The sequence below is a fragment of the Ischnura elegans genome, chromosome 7 (assembly GCF_921293095.1).
Source record: "Ischnura elegans chromosome 7, ioIscEleg1.1, whole genome shotgun sequence".
NCBI lineage: Eukaryota > Metazoa > Arthropoda > Insecta > Odonata > Coenagrionidae > Ischnura > Ischnura elegans.
In genome coordinates this window covers 98,240,052-98,252,827 of record NC_060252.1, presented here as the reverse complement: position 1 = coordinate 98,252,827, position 12,776 = coordinate 98,240,052, and positions in this window count along the sequence as shown.

Sequence of the window (12,776 nt, the reverse complement as noted above, 5' to 3'; positions counted from 1 at the left end):
TGCATCTCTTTTTATTGGTATGGACTTCGATTTTGAGTGGATTAAACATGTGGAACATGCGGAAGTTCCACGAAGTATTGCCTCCATGCGTTAATTTATCCATGAGTAGCTATCTATATTTCTTGGGCGAGGTTCTTATTTTACCAGAAGTAGTCTCAAAAACTTAATATTAACACATTCAATTGGTTTGACCCGCAAAAGTATAAATTATTAATTACACAGCGTTAAAACATTGGCAGAAAACAAATATATTTACACAAAAGAGTTGGAAACGGAATTGATGGTACATAAATGTGGTCGACGGAGCTTTATTGGAGGATATGGTTTAATAGGGAGAATTGGGAGACAGGTGCCGAGGTAACGCCACCTAAAGTAAAACTTACTACTTTTACTTAAATTTTACTTTAGGTGGCGTTTGCCGAGGAGAGGTTGATGGAGTGTGATAGCAGTTTCGAAGAATTCAAAATATCAGGTTGATTCGATGAAGGTTGATGTTCCGGTCGCCAATTTTTTTCGTGAATAAATTTGGCGTAATGATGGAGCTAGCAACTAAAAAAAAGATCGTACTTCGGTCTGCAGCTTACAAATAGTGTTACTCTACTTCACATTTTCCCTAATTGAGAGAAGTTCAAATATCTCTGTACATCAGCAGTCATTAGGAAGATAATTAGGTCCATCAAAAGATGCAAAGCGGTGAAATAAAGGAATGTGAGGAAAAAAATGTAATGTGAAAATACCTCTCCTAATTCTATAGTGAGTAGGGCAAATCGCTGTTCACATTTTTCTCGTAAAACTTAATTTCTGTATCACTGGATTAGTTACTCACGGAAGATAATAAAATCTTTGAATTAAATTTTGATGGGATTCATAATGATGTAGTTGTAAATTAAATATCATAATCAATTCGTTATCAGGATCATCATACTCGACGATCCATTAAGCTCAACAGCTCCTGAGCTTGTTAAGCTGAGCTGTGCAGAACGGGTAGAGAAATTTCTGGGAGGATCAAAGCAGTTGGAAATGTATTCACAAACAGTTTTAAGCTAAGAAAATGTGAACTGTATAGAAATAATGTATGGTGGTTCAATAATAATAACGACAGGGAAAGGTCTCAATGAATGTTTCTGTTGGTAATTACACTTTAATTATTCTATGACTTCGAAAGGCGTATTTAATAAAGAAATATGTCAAGAGAACGAATAATTTATTGTATTGTTAAATGGGTGCTTAAAACTATCGTTTTCACACTATCAGTTCAAGGGCGTACTCAGGATCAAAACTAGGGGGGGCAAGCCATGGTTGTTCAAGTTGTAAGTAAGATTTAAGCATGGAAAGGGTGGATGAAATCAACATTTTAAGGAAATTCTAACACCTATTAATTACTTTTTAAAATTACTTACTTGAAAAAATATCATTTTCCTTAAAGAAATTTGCCATTTTTGCTTCTGGGGGGGGGGGGGGGGGGGACAGCTGCCCCCCGTTGGGTACGCCTGCGTATCAGTAGGTACCAGCATACTCAGATACTAGCTACATAATCCACATCCTTTCGGCGAAAATGGAATCAGAGGCTCCAGCGAAGATTGAAAATTTGCCTTAGTTGCTAATTTTAATGAGGAGAATCATGTAACTGCGCCAAGAAATGAGAAGTACTTTTGTGGTTTGAGCAATGATGCCGGTTTCATTCCAATAAATGTATTTACCATTTTGTCCATCGACGGAGCTCACCGAGGATTGCATTTTATTTTGCAAAGTTGATCGCCTGCAGTTTTTATTGTACCCATTCAAACCCAGTGTTGCCACTAACAATAAGAAACATCAAAAATTTATACATTTACTGCTGTGTTCAGGAAAGATTTAAACTATGTGTTCTTTTATGCTGTAAAGTTTAATGTTGGAATATGTAGCTGCCACAATAATAATGTGTGAGCAGAAAAATTCACATTTTTCATTGGAGAAGCCTTGAAATTTAACATTTCACAGAAGTAGCTCAGGATTGGAAAGGTTTATAAAAGTACGTTTTTGGTAATAAAAGAAAACAACATTTAAAATTACATAGCAGTTCGTGGTATAACTCTTAGCGGCCTCTTTCAATACTGATAATGCTGTGTATCGTTTATTTACTTGACTTTCGATGGAATGATACATTCAATCAGTGAAAGTTAATTCTTGATGAATGAGTTTAATGGTGAACTGAATATTTATTTGACGCCCAAGACGTTTTCGTGAAATTCGTAACTTCTTGATTCATGATTTTCGCTAAGGTTAAATGGGAATCGTAATCGGCTTCTGGAAACGATGCTGATCAGCGATATGGTATAATCGTCGGCTATCCTCACTCTGTGTCGCCAATGAGCTACCGGACACAGGGAAACAGAACCATTTTGCTGCATGGTAAAAAATATGTCAGAAAAACGATCGTGAGAACCGATCCTAGTTTTCCCGCCAAAACTGGTCGCCAACGCTCGCGCATCCAAACGATCCAAACAGAAGCGAGACCGTTATTTTTGGCGGGAAAAGAGCCCGGCCTCGAGAGAAAAAGGCGGGAAAGCGAACGAGAGGGAGAGTATTTTGAGTTTTTCTGTTCGAGGAAATCTTTTGGGAGTAGGAGGCAAAAGCAGAGAGTTTTCCTTTAGTGTGTAGATGGAGGCAGATGGCTCAAGGAGTTTTTCAACAGCGGGACCTGTCTGAATGAGCCTTTGGGGGTGGGTGGTAAGGTAGTGGCGGTCAGCTGGCACAAACCCAACCCCCTTCCCTCACCTCTCTTCAAAGATCCTCCCTAGAAAAGCACCCCTTATTCCCTCTTCATCTTCCCCCCTTCCCCACAAGAAGACCCACCCTCCTCCATCCAGAAGTCCTCCTCCTCCTCACCCACTGCCTACTTCAGTACCATTTCCCCCCAGCCCCGTAAAACCTACTCCTCCTCCTCCTACTCCCTCCACCCCCGTTGGGGGTTGGTTGCAGGTGCAAAGCTCGCCCGCCACTGCCGAATGTGGAGAGTCGTTTTCGGGGGCTGCCTCCTCCGCGCTGCTGCTTCTATATCTGCAACGAGCCTGCCCTCGGGATGGGTTGCTTTGAGGTTTCCTCTTGCTCGGCCCTTACAAGGAAAGGAGGGATGGATGGAGGAGGAAGAATTGGTGGGGGCTGTCCCCTAAAAAAAGAAAAAAATTGGTAAGCGGAAAAATAAATGGGGAAGTGAAGAAAAGGGATTAGCGGTGGTGATGAGATGAGGGTGGGTTGGTGCATGAGTGTACCGGCGTCACACTGTGGCCTCAAATCGAAAAAAGGCGGCAAAAATTAATCTACATCTACATAATACCCTGCGAGCCACCTCTAGGGTGTTTAGCAGGGGGTGCCAAATCATCAACATGCAGTATGCAAGAGGACCGCCACATGCACACCGCACGGTCATAGAAATATTACGCATACTAGCAAAATATACATGCTTATTCATAAAAAAATTGTTAATGGTTAATAATTCCTTGAGCAAATACATGCAAGGTTAGAATTATGAAAAAACGTGCAATGAGTGATCTTAGCGAGCGACCCCATTAACCCTATCAATTGAGACAACGTTGCTATCCTTAATTGTACGAGGAAAGAATGACATTTTAAACCTCTCTGTTTTGCAGCCCGACCATATTATAAAAATATATTTGGGTAAAATAACGACCATATTGGTCGTTATGTTACCCAAATTAGTACCAAAGGTGTTTTATATCATTGACTTTGATATCCTTATTCTGGCATTTTTTACGCTATCTCTTTATTTTAACATTTTGAGCTGTTATTATTTAAACGGTTTTTGGAAAATCTCACTATGGAAGTTATGGTTATGGGCGGTTGACAATTTGTGTTTGGAGAACTTAAAGCAGTATAATTTTAAGGTAGGAAAAGATGCATGAATTGCAGTTATTGCAGCCATGATAGAACATTGAACATGGAATTGACGGGATTTGAAATGGCGCCCGCGTCGCTGTCTTTAGGAGGAGATTGGTCTAAAAAGAGAAAATGCAATTTCATCTACATCTGCATAGTGCCCCGCAAATACCCCGCAATAGGTGTGTTGCAGGGGTGTTAGGACACCATCCCTTTAAAAATAAAAAGGAAACGCCCTCACGAAGTTCATAGCATTTGTTTCAGTCCTTTATTGTTCTAGGGAAAAACAAATTCCCATGTCTATCCGTTCGGCTAAATATCTCTCAAATTTTATCGTTCTGGCGTCGTTCAGAGTAGTGTCATTGGCCAACTCGTATTCCTTCTTCATATCAACGAACATTGGTGAAGTAGTAGGTACACGGTAAGCTACGATTATTTTGCAGACGACGCTGTAGTTTACAGGGAAATCCATTCCAGCAAGGATAGGGATGAACTAACGAACGACCTTGCTGCTATCAAAGTGTGGTGCGATGCATGGCAGAATTAAATTTGAATAAATTCGTGGTGATGACTTTCTGGAAAAAGAATAACTCCCCACAACAGAGCTATATCATTCGGGGAACCCTTTTAAAGAAAGTTGAAACAGTGAAATATCTAGGAGGTAGACGTTATTATAATATATCGTGGAATGAACTTATTCGGGAAAAAAACAGCTCAAGCTAACCGTAAAATGCGTTTTGTTAAAAGAATATTATGAAAGAGCGACGACAAAGTGAGAAAAATTAGTTACTTCTCTCTTGTTAGACCCCATTTAGAAAACGCTTCCAGTGTTTGGGACCCTCATGAATAAGGCTTAATAACAGACTTAGAACGCGTGCAAAGAAGAGCTGCCTGGTATGTGACAGGTCGTTGCGTTAGTCTTTTTAGTGTAACGGACATCTTAAATAAACTTGGATGGGAATTTCTGTCAGACCGTAAGTAGATTGAATAATAGACTAAACTTTTTAGATAGATACAAGAGCAGTGTCTTTTCTAACGAAAATAACCATATCTTACGGGCGCCAATATACTACGGAAAATCAGATCATATAAATAAAATAACAGAGACAGACTGTAAAACAGACATATTCAGAATGTTTTTCTTCCACGATTAATGAAAGATAATAACGGCAGCGTTAGAACTCATAAATAGATTAGATGACTGGTATTGTAGCCTACTAGCTTATGTAAAACTGAATGCATGTTTCTAAATTTTATAATTATTATAACAGCATATGATAGTATAATTTGCTAGTATGCGTGACGTTATTGGGGCGTGTGGTGTCCATGTGGGAGTCCAATTGCATGCTTCACGCTGGTGATTGATCTACATCAACATAATACCCTGCGAGCCACCTCTAGCGTGTTTGGCAGGGGGTGACAAATCACCAACATGCAGCTTGCAAGAGGACCGCTACATGCACACCGCACGGTCATGGAAATATTACGCATACTTGCAAAATATACATGCTTATTCATAAAAAAAAACTTGCTGATGGTTATTAATCCCTTGAGCAAATACATGCAAGGTTAGAACCATGAATAAAACATGCAATGAGTGATCCTAGCCTGCGTCGCCATTCATCCTATCAATTGAGACAACATTGCTATCCTTAATAGTACAAGGGAAGAATGACATTTTTAATCTCTCTGTTTGGCAGTCTATTTCTTCTATTGTCATTATCACGTCTACTATAGTACGACGGTAAACGAAGGATGTGATTTACGTCGTCTGAGAAAATATCTTCTCCGAATTTCCTTAGTAATTTAAGCCTATACTTGATCACCCTGCCAAACACCCTAGAGGTGGCTCGCAGGGTATTATGTAGATGTAGATGTAGACCCTCTGCCAAGCACCCAAAGGGTTGTTCGCGGGGTATTATGTAGATGTAGATGTTAGAGTGTCCCACACCGCAATCCAATTTTCCGTACAGAGTCCTCTGCGATCTCAGCCTGCTTCGGATGAAGAAGGGGTTGTTTTCCGTCCGCCCTTCGGAGATGCGGTGAGTCACGGCCGCTCGTGTCGGCCACCCCCGCCACTGGCGACCGGGGAAGATCTCGACCCTCGGATCGGGGAACCCGTTTCACTGGATCGCCATTTCCGCTGCTGCTCAGAGACGCCGGAAAAAAATCGCCAAATGCGTCTGGCCCGGTCCAAGGCGAGAAGACTTCAACACAACTGAGTGAGTCAGCAAAAATTTTACTTCTCTTGACTCTTCACCTGTGTATTCGTGCGGAACGGAGAGAACGCCACGAAAGTGACGCCAACGAGGCACAATTTGACTCCATTAATGAGCAGCGATTCGAAATGCATATACTTGTGTGTGTAATATTTCCATTGTTATTGTATATTATCTAGTGTGCGTAATATTTCTACGACCGTGCGGTATGCATGTTGGTGATTTGTCACCCCCTGCCAAACACCTTAGAGGTGGATCGCAGGGTAATATATAGATGTAGATACTTTCGTGCCAAAAAAATTAAAATGTTCATTTTTCAGCTGCGATTCTAAAGGCCGTTTTACACGGGGAAGGAATTGCGCAGGTTAGATCTGCATTAATTTCTAAAATGACGTGGAATTGCGCGAATGCATGAACGAAATTAGAACAGGGGCTATTTTGCCATCTCTTCACGTCCACGAATTCTCACATGTGTTCTAGCAATTCACCACTTTACACGAGGCAATTTTGACTGTGCCTTTGTACACGTCAGACTGTGTAAGTACGTGCCCCGAGTAAAACGGCCTAAAGTAAAACGAATGAGGTTTTTTCCGTAAAAAAACAACTGGCAGAACCATATATCTATATTTGTATAATACTCTGCAAACCACCTCTAAAGTGTTTGATAAGGGGTAAAATATCTATCTTAATTTATCGTTTCTATCGCTCCTGTGAAGATTCCCATAATAACTCGCCTAACATTGGGAACGCTGCACTCGTTATCGTAATGACTCATCAAAAATATCATCCGCCCTGATATATACTCTTATTTATTTCAGGTATCTGTCCTATTTTATAATGGTCTCACACGCTGGCAGCATACTCCAAGCGAGGCGTTACTAGAATCAGTTCAATTTTCGTCTCCTTGGTTTCTGTGAATAAGGATCTATACAATCTCAATACCTATTATTTACTGCGTTTATATTATGTTTAAAATATTTTATACAATGAAGAAAGTCGTAAATAATGCTACAAACACAAAAAAAATTCGCAGAAACTGCAGAAATGTATTAATTGCAAAAAAAATGAATACATCTACATCTACAAATTACCCTGCGAGCCACCTCTAGGGTGTTTGGCAGGGGGTGATCAATCACCAGCATGCAGCATGCATTTGGACTCCCATATGCACACCACTCCGTCCAAGAAACGTCCCGTATAATAACAAACTATACTACTATATGCTGTTAGAAATAGAATATAGAATAGAAATTCAGGAACATGCAGTAAGTTTTACATAGGTTAGTAGGCTACACTACAAGTCATGCAATCTATTTACGCGCTCTATTGCTGCCGTTATAATCTCTTATTGATCGTGGAAAAAATAACATTCGGAATCTGTCTGTTCTGCAATCTATCTCTCTTATTTTATTTATATGATCTGATCTTCCGTAGTACGTTGGCGTCCGCAAGATATGGTTAACTTCGTCAGAAAAGACACTGCTCTTGAATTTATCTAATCGTGTTAATATCTATCGAATAGTGTTCGTCGTAATCATAAAGCCCTTATTAACAGGTTTCGATGAACTGCTGTGAAAATTCCATTACTCGAGCGCGGCATAGAATTTGATTAAGGATGGCTTTTTCCCTAAGATTTAAAGCGCTTTAAAATACTATGTGTGTGGTTTGTTTTTAATTCGAAAATTTCAGGAGGAAATTCCGTACAGTTTGAATTGAAAAAGGAAGCCTTCATTTAATTAGGTTCAGTTTGGTGAGTTTAATGATATCGTGGGATAGAGTGCTGTTTACCTACCCTGTGAGGTATTGCTCCAATTCTAACCGTGGCAGGGATTTTTCATCCTCCCGCTACAGGACCAAAGGTGCGCAGAGGGGATCGTATAACAGATACTGCCCAATATCTGCATGGGTATTTTGTGTGGGGAACTTCAAGTATAGCACTACATGATTATTTTAAAATTATTATAAATTCACCTACAGTGTTTTTAGAGAGGGTTCAGGTTGGTGCAATACCTAAACAGTGTTAGAATGCGTGCAAAGAAGAGCTGCCAGTTATGTGAAAAGTCGTTACGATAGTCTTGTTAGTGTAACTGACCTCTTAGATAACCTCGGATGAGAATCCCTGTCAGACCATAGGTTGAAAAATAGACTAAACCTTTTAGATAAGTGCAAGAGCAGTATCTTTTCTGACGAAGTAAATCACATCCTACGGACGCCAACATACTACGGAGGATAAGATCATATAAATAAACTAGAGAGATAGACTGTAGAGCAGACAGATTCAGAATTTTTTTCCACGATCAATAAGAGATTATAATGGCTGTTTGGTCTTCGCGGCCTAAGTCTATTTTACTTTTTGGCCTAAAGAGGGCAGTGAGGGACTTGTCCCTTATCCCGACACCTGTCGGAATATTTCGTTGATATGTATTGCTTTCCTGGGACCATGAGACGACGAACCCGGCCTCACTCGCAGACGAACCGACGAAAAGATATCACCATTATCATCCAGACGTCTGACGGTGGAGCTTCTAGCCTGGAGACCTGGGGTAAGTCACTCAGTGCTCTCCTGCAGGCCCATTATCTTTTTTTCTGTTTTTTGTTTCATACAGTCCAATTTTCTTTCCGTAATAATTATGAAATGTCCGGCCTATCAATTTCTCTCTCGAATTCCGCCCAATCGCGGACGGAACGAGAGACAATGGCAGCGCTAGAACTAACAAATAGATCAGATGACTTATAGTGTAGCCTACTAACTTGTTCATACCTTAATTCTTGTTTCTGAATTTTATTATTATTTCGAACAGCATGTGGTAGTATAATTTGTACTATGCGTAACGTTTTTAGGACCGTGTGCTGTGTTTGTGGGAATTGCATGCTGATGAATGATCATTCCCTTCCAAACACACAAGAGGTGGCTCGCAGCGTATTATGTACATGTAGATGTACAATGCTGGCTTCCCTCCCAATGGGCCTGGGTTCATATATCTGCGGTGGCGGAAATTTTTTCAGAGACTGCCTTGGGTGTTTTGTAGGGGCCACTAACTTGTTAGTATAGCACTCTGACCGTCGGATGCGACGTCAAGCCGTGGTCCCCTTGGCGCATTTCGTTAAGAGCAGGCTAATGCGACGTTGGGCTTATCTCCAACCTTGCCTCCCAACCCTTTGGTGAAAATTACGTCAGCTGTCAGTTGCCTCCTTTAAATATCATACCCTCATTCAAGTATGATCTGCTTTCGTATATATTGCTATAAAAAATAAAGTAGCATGCGCTGTTTAGTTATCTACATCTGCATAATACCCTGCGAGCCACCTCTGGGGTGTTTGGCAGGGGGTGATCAATCACCAGCATGCAGCATGCAATTGGGCTTCCACATGCACACCACACAGTTCAAAAAACGCCTCGTATACTAATAAATTATATGCTGTTAGAAATAAAAATAAAATTAAACATGCATTAAGTTTTACATGCTAGTAGGTTAGTAGGCTACACTACAAGTCATGAAATCTATTTATGAGTTATAATCTCTTATTGATCGTGGAAAAAAAGACATTCTGAATCTGTCTCTTTTACAGTCTATCTCTCTTATTTTATTTATATGATCTGATCTTCCGTAGTATGTTGGCGTCCGTAAGATATAGTTAACTTCGTTAGAAAAAACTCCCACATACACACCCCAGAATCCAAAAAAGTCACCCATGCTAACAAATTATACTAACATCTACATCCACATAATACTTGTAGATCTTTGTAGATGTAGAAAAAGGATCGACCCACGGTATTCCTTTATGAGCTTTATTCTTTCCATCGAGTTTACTTTGGAAAGCGTTATTCAGATGTTAAACGAATTAGCCGGGGATTCGTTGGAGACTCGGATGGTGGGCGCTTGACTTAGATTGTTCGACCGATTGAGAATATATATCTTTCAGAGCGACACGGAGAACATCATAGTAGAACCACACTATGTTTCCAGGTCCCTCAGAAACGATAAATTAAGAGAGATATTTTGGCGAACGAATATGTATGGGTGTTTATTTATCCCACTTAGAATAAAGGAAATTAATAAATGCTAGACGGAACTTCGTCAGAGCATTTCCATTTAATTTGTCTAAGACTGGTGTCCTAACACCCCCTCCATACTCATCTACATCTACATCTACATAATACCCTGCGAGCCACCTCTAGGGTGTTGGCAGGGGGTGATCAATCACCAGCATGCAGCATGCATTTGGACTCCCACATACACACCACACCGTCCAAAAAACGTCCCGTATAATAACAAACTATACTACTATATGCTGTTAGAAATAGAATATAGAATAGAAATTCAGTAACATGCATTAAGTTTTACATAGGTTAGTAGGCTACACTACAAGTCATGCAATCTATTTACGAGGTCTATTGCTGCCGTTATAATCTCTTATTGATCGAGGAAAAAATGACATTCGGAATCTGTCTGTTCTGCAATCTATCTCTCTTATTTAATTTATATGGTCTGAGGTCTTATATATCTCTATACTCCTGTTGAGGTATGTTGCAGGTCAGCATGTGAATGTATATGCACTCCTTCGACATGAAAAAATTTGGGGGATCGGGTTGGAGTGGTGGCTAGAGTGTTGGCTTCCCACCCGACGGGCTCGGGTTCAAATCCCGGCAGTGGCAGAGAATTTTCAGAGACTGCCGGATTCCTGCTTCAATGTTGTGTGGAGGACATTTCAAGCGCAACACTCCGTCCGTTGAATGGGACGTTAAGCTGTGGTCCACTTGTCGCCTTTCGTTAAGAGCAGGCTAATGTCGACGCCGGGTTTCTCTCCACCCATCCTTCATGGCGCAAATGACCTCAGCTGTCGGTCGCCTCCTCCAAATACCAAGGAGGCGACATACCCATAAGGATAATGCGTATAGGTTTTGATACATCAGTGCCATCTATGCCAGTGGTCCAAGGCTGCCGCGAAGTTTGAATGCACATCTCGGCGCGTGTTTCAATTTTTTTACGCGTCACGATAGGGCGTGCTATTCAGGCTTAATAATGATATTGCAATTGCGATAAACTTAAAAGCAATGAATGTAGGAAAATCTTCCTGAAGAACTTCCCCAGGTTACTAAAGCAGTAACCATAATACAAGGTTAATGTACAAAGTCAACTGGCGATCTGGTGGTTGGTAAGAATAATGATCTCGGAAACTTACTTCAGTGGACATTGGTATTTATTGATACAATAACTGGTAAAAAAATACAACAATAACAATTTCAATATGACATACTGGAGATGAAATCTGTGGAAGTTCACAATTCTACAAACACATGAGATGCACAAGCAACAAATATCAATGACAACATGAGAGATGAGCAGCCTTTGCGTAATAGGAGTCAGCTTCCATAACTTCAGTAAACACTCCACACTTATAGACAAAGAGGGTGACCCAATGTTCCTTGAGGTAGATGTATCTTGCAACAGCTCAGGGACAGGGAAAATAATGCTAATCCTGAAACCAACGACCATGACAACACTTCACTAGAAATAAGCATGCAAGTTTGGATATCATTTCATGGAAGATAATTATTTAATTATGAAAGGAGAAGGACATTATTTCGTAGGAAGTAGTTCATGATGAGTACCCAGTAAGATAACATATCTTGGCAGAGGAGTCTTAAAATGAAAGGTTCTTAGATGTTAATATCCATCATTTATGCAAAAGAAAGTATTCCAAAAGTACACAACGAGAAAAGTGATGAATATTTTATACCAATGTAGTAGAAATTAAGTTCTCACTTAAAAACGAAAGAGAAAGTTTTAAGAAATGTAAACATTGTAGAACACTTAATGAATTATGCTCAATTGATGACAATTAAACAGTTGAAAGGACAGAGTTGAAATAGCAAATTAAGTACATAACCAACAAAATGATTAGCATTAAACAAACCAAAGCATAGCAGTAGTGATTCGTTAGTACTTTGAACACTAGAAAAACTGCAAATACAATGAAAAACATATTGAAATATAAGGAATAAAAGACACTATGAAAGGTTGAAAACATGAGAAAAGGTTAGCTAATCACAGGTTGAAATCAAAATGGAATAATGAAGGAAACAAAGAATTACTCACATTTTCATCACCAAATACATTTCATACCCATGCAATTTAGCAATAACCAAGATCATTGAGACTCGTATCCTTCATCGAGCACATTCCAAAATCGTAAGGGACACTGTAAGCAATAAAAAAAAGTCTGCAGTTAACACTAGTGACTATCAATAAGCCTCAATATCACGCTTGTTTACAGCGAGATTCAATATGGCAGCCCCCAGTTCGTTACTGCTCAGAAAAACAGGCTACACCAGCGCCTCTATGTTGGGTAGGCCGTTGGACCACTGGGGCTCCGGAAAAATCAAAACAAAAGAGGTTTTCTATACGATATATCGCAGTTCTGTCGCCCCCTTGCAAATACCATGCCATACCATACCGACATGAAAATTTTGCTTGCGCATGCGCAGAAATCAGATAGCGGGCGCCAATTTCAAGTCTGGGACTGGCCATGGGTTTGCATGGCGAAGGGGTTGATAAACGGGTGAAGAGTAGTGTCGGGGGTTGCTTCTCTCCGTTCTTCTTGGAAACTCCGAGGAGGGGTGAGAGAGATGACTGAAAAAAACAAATGAATGGAATCGGCGCGGCGTCCCCTGTTTCT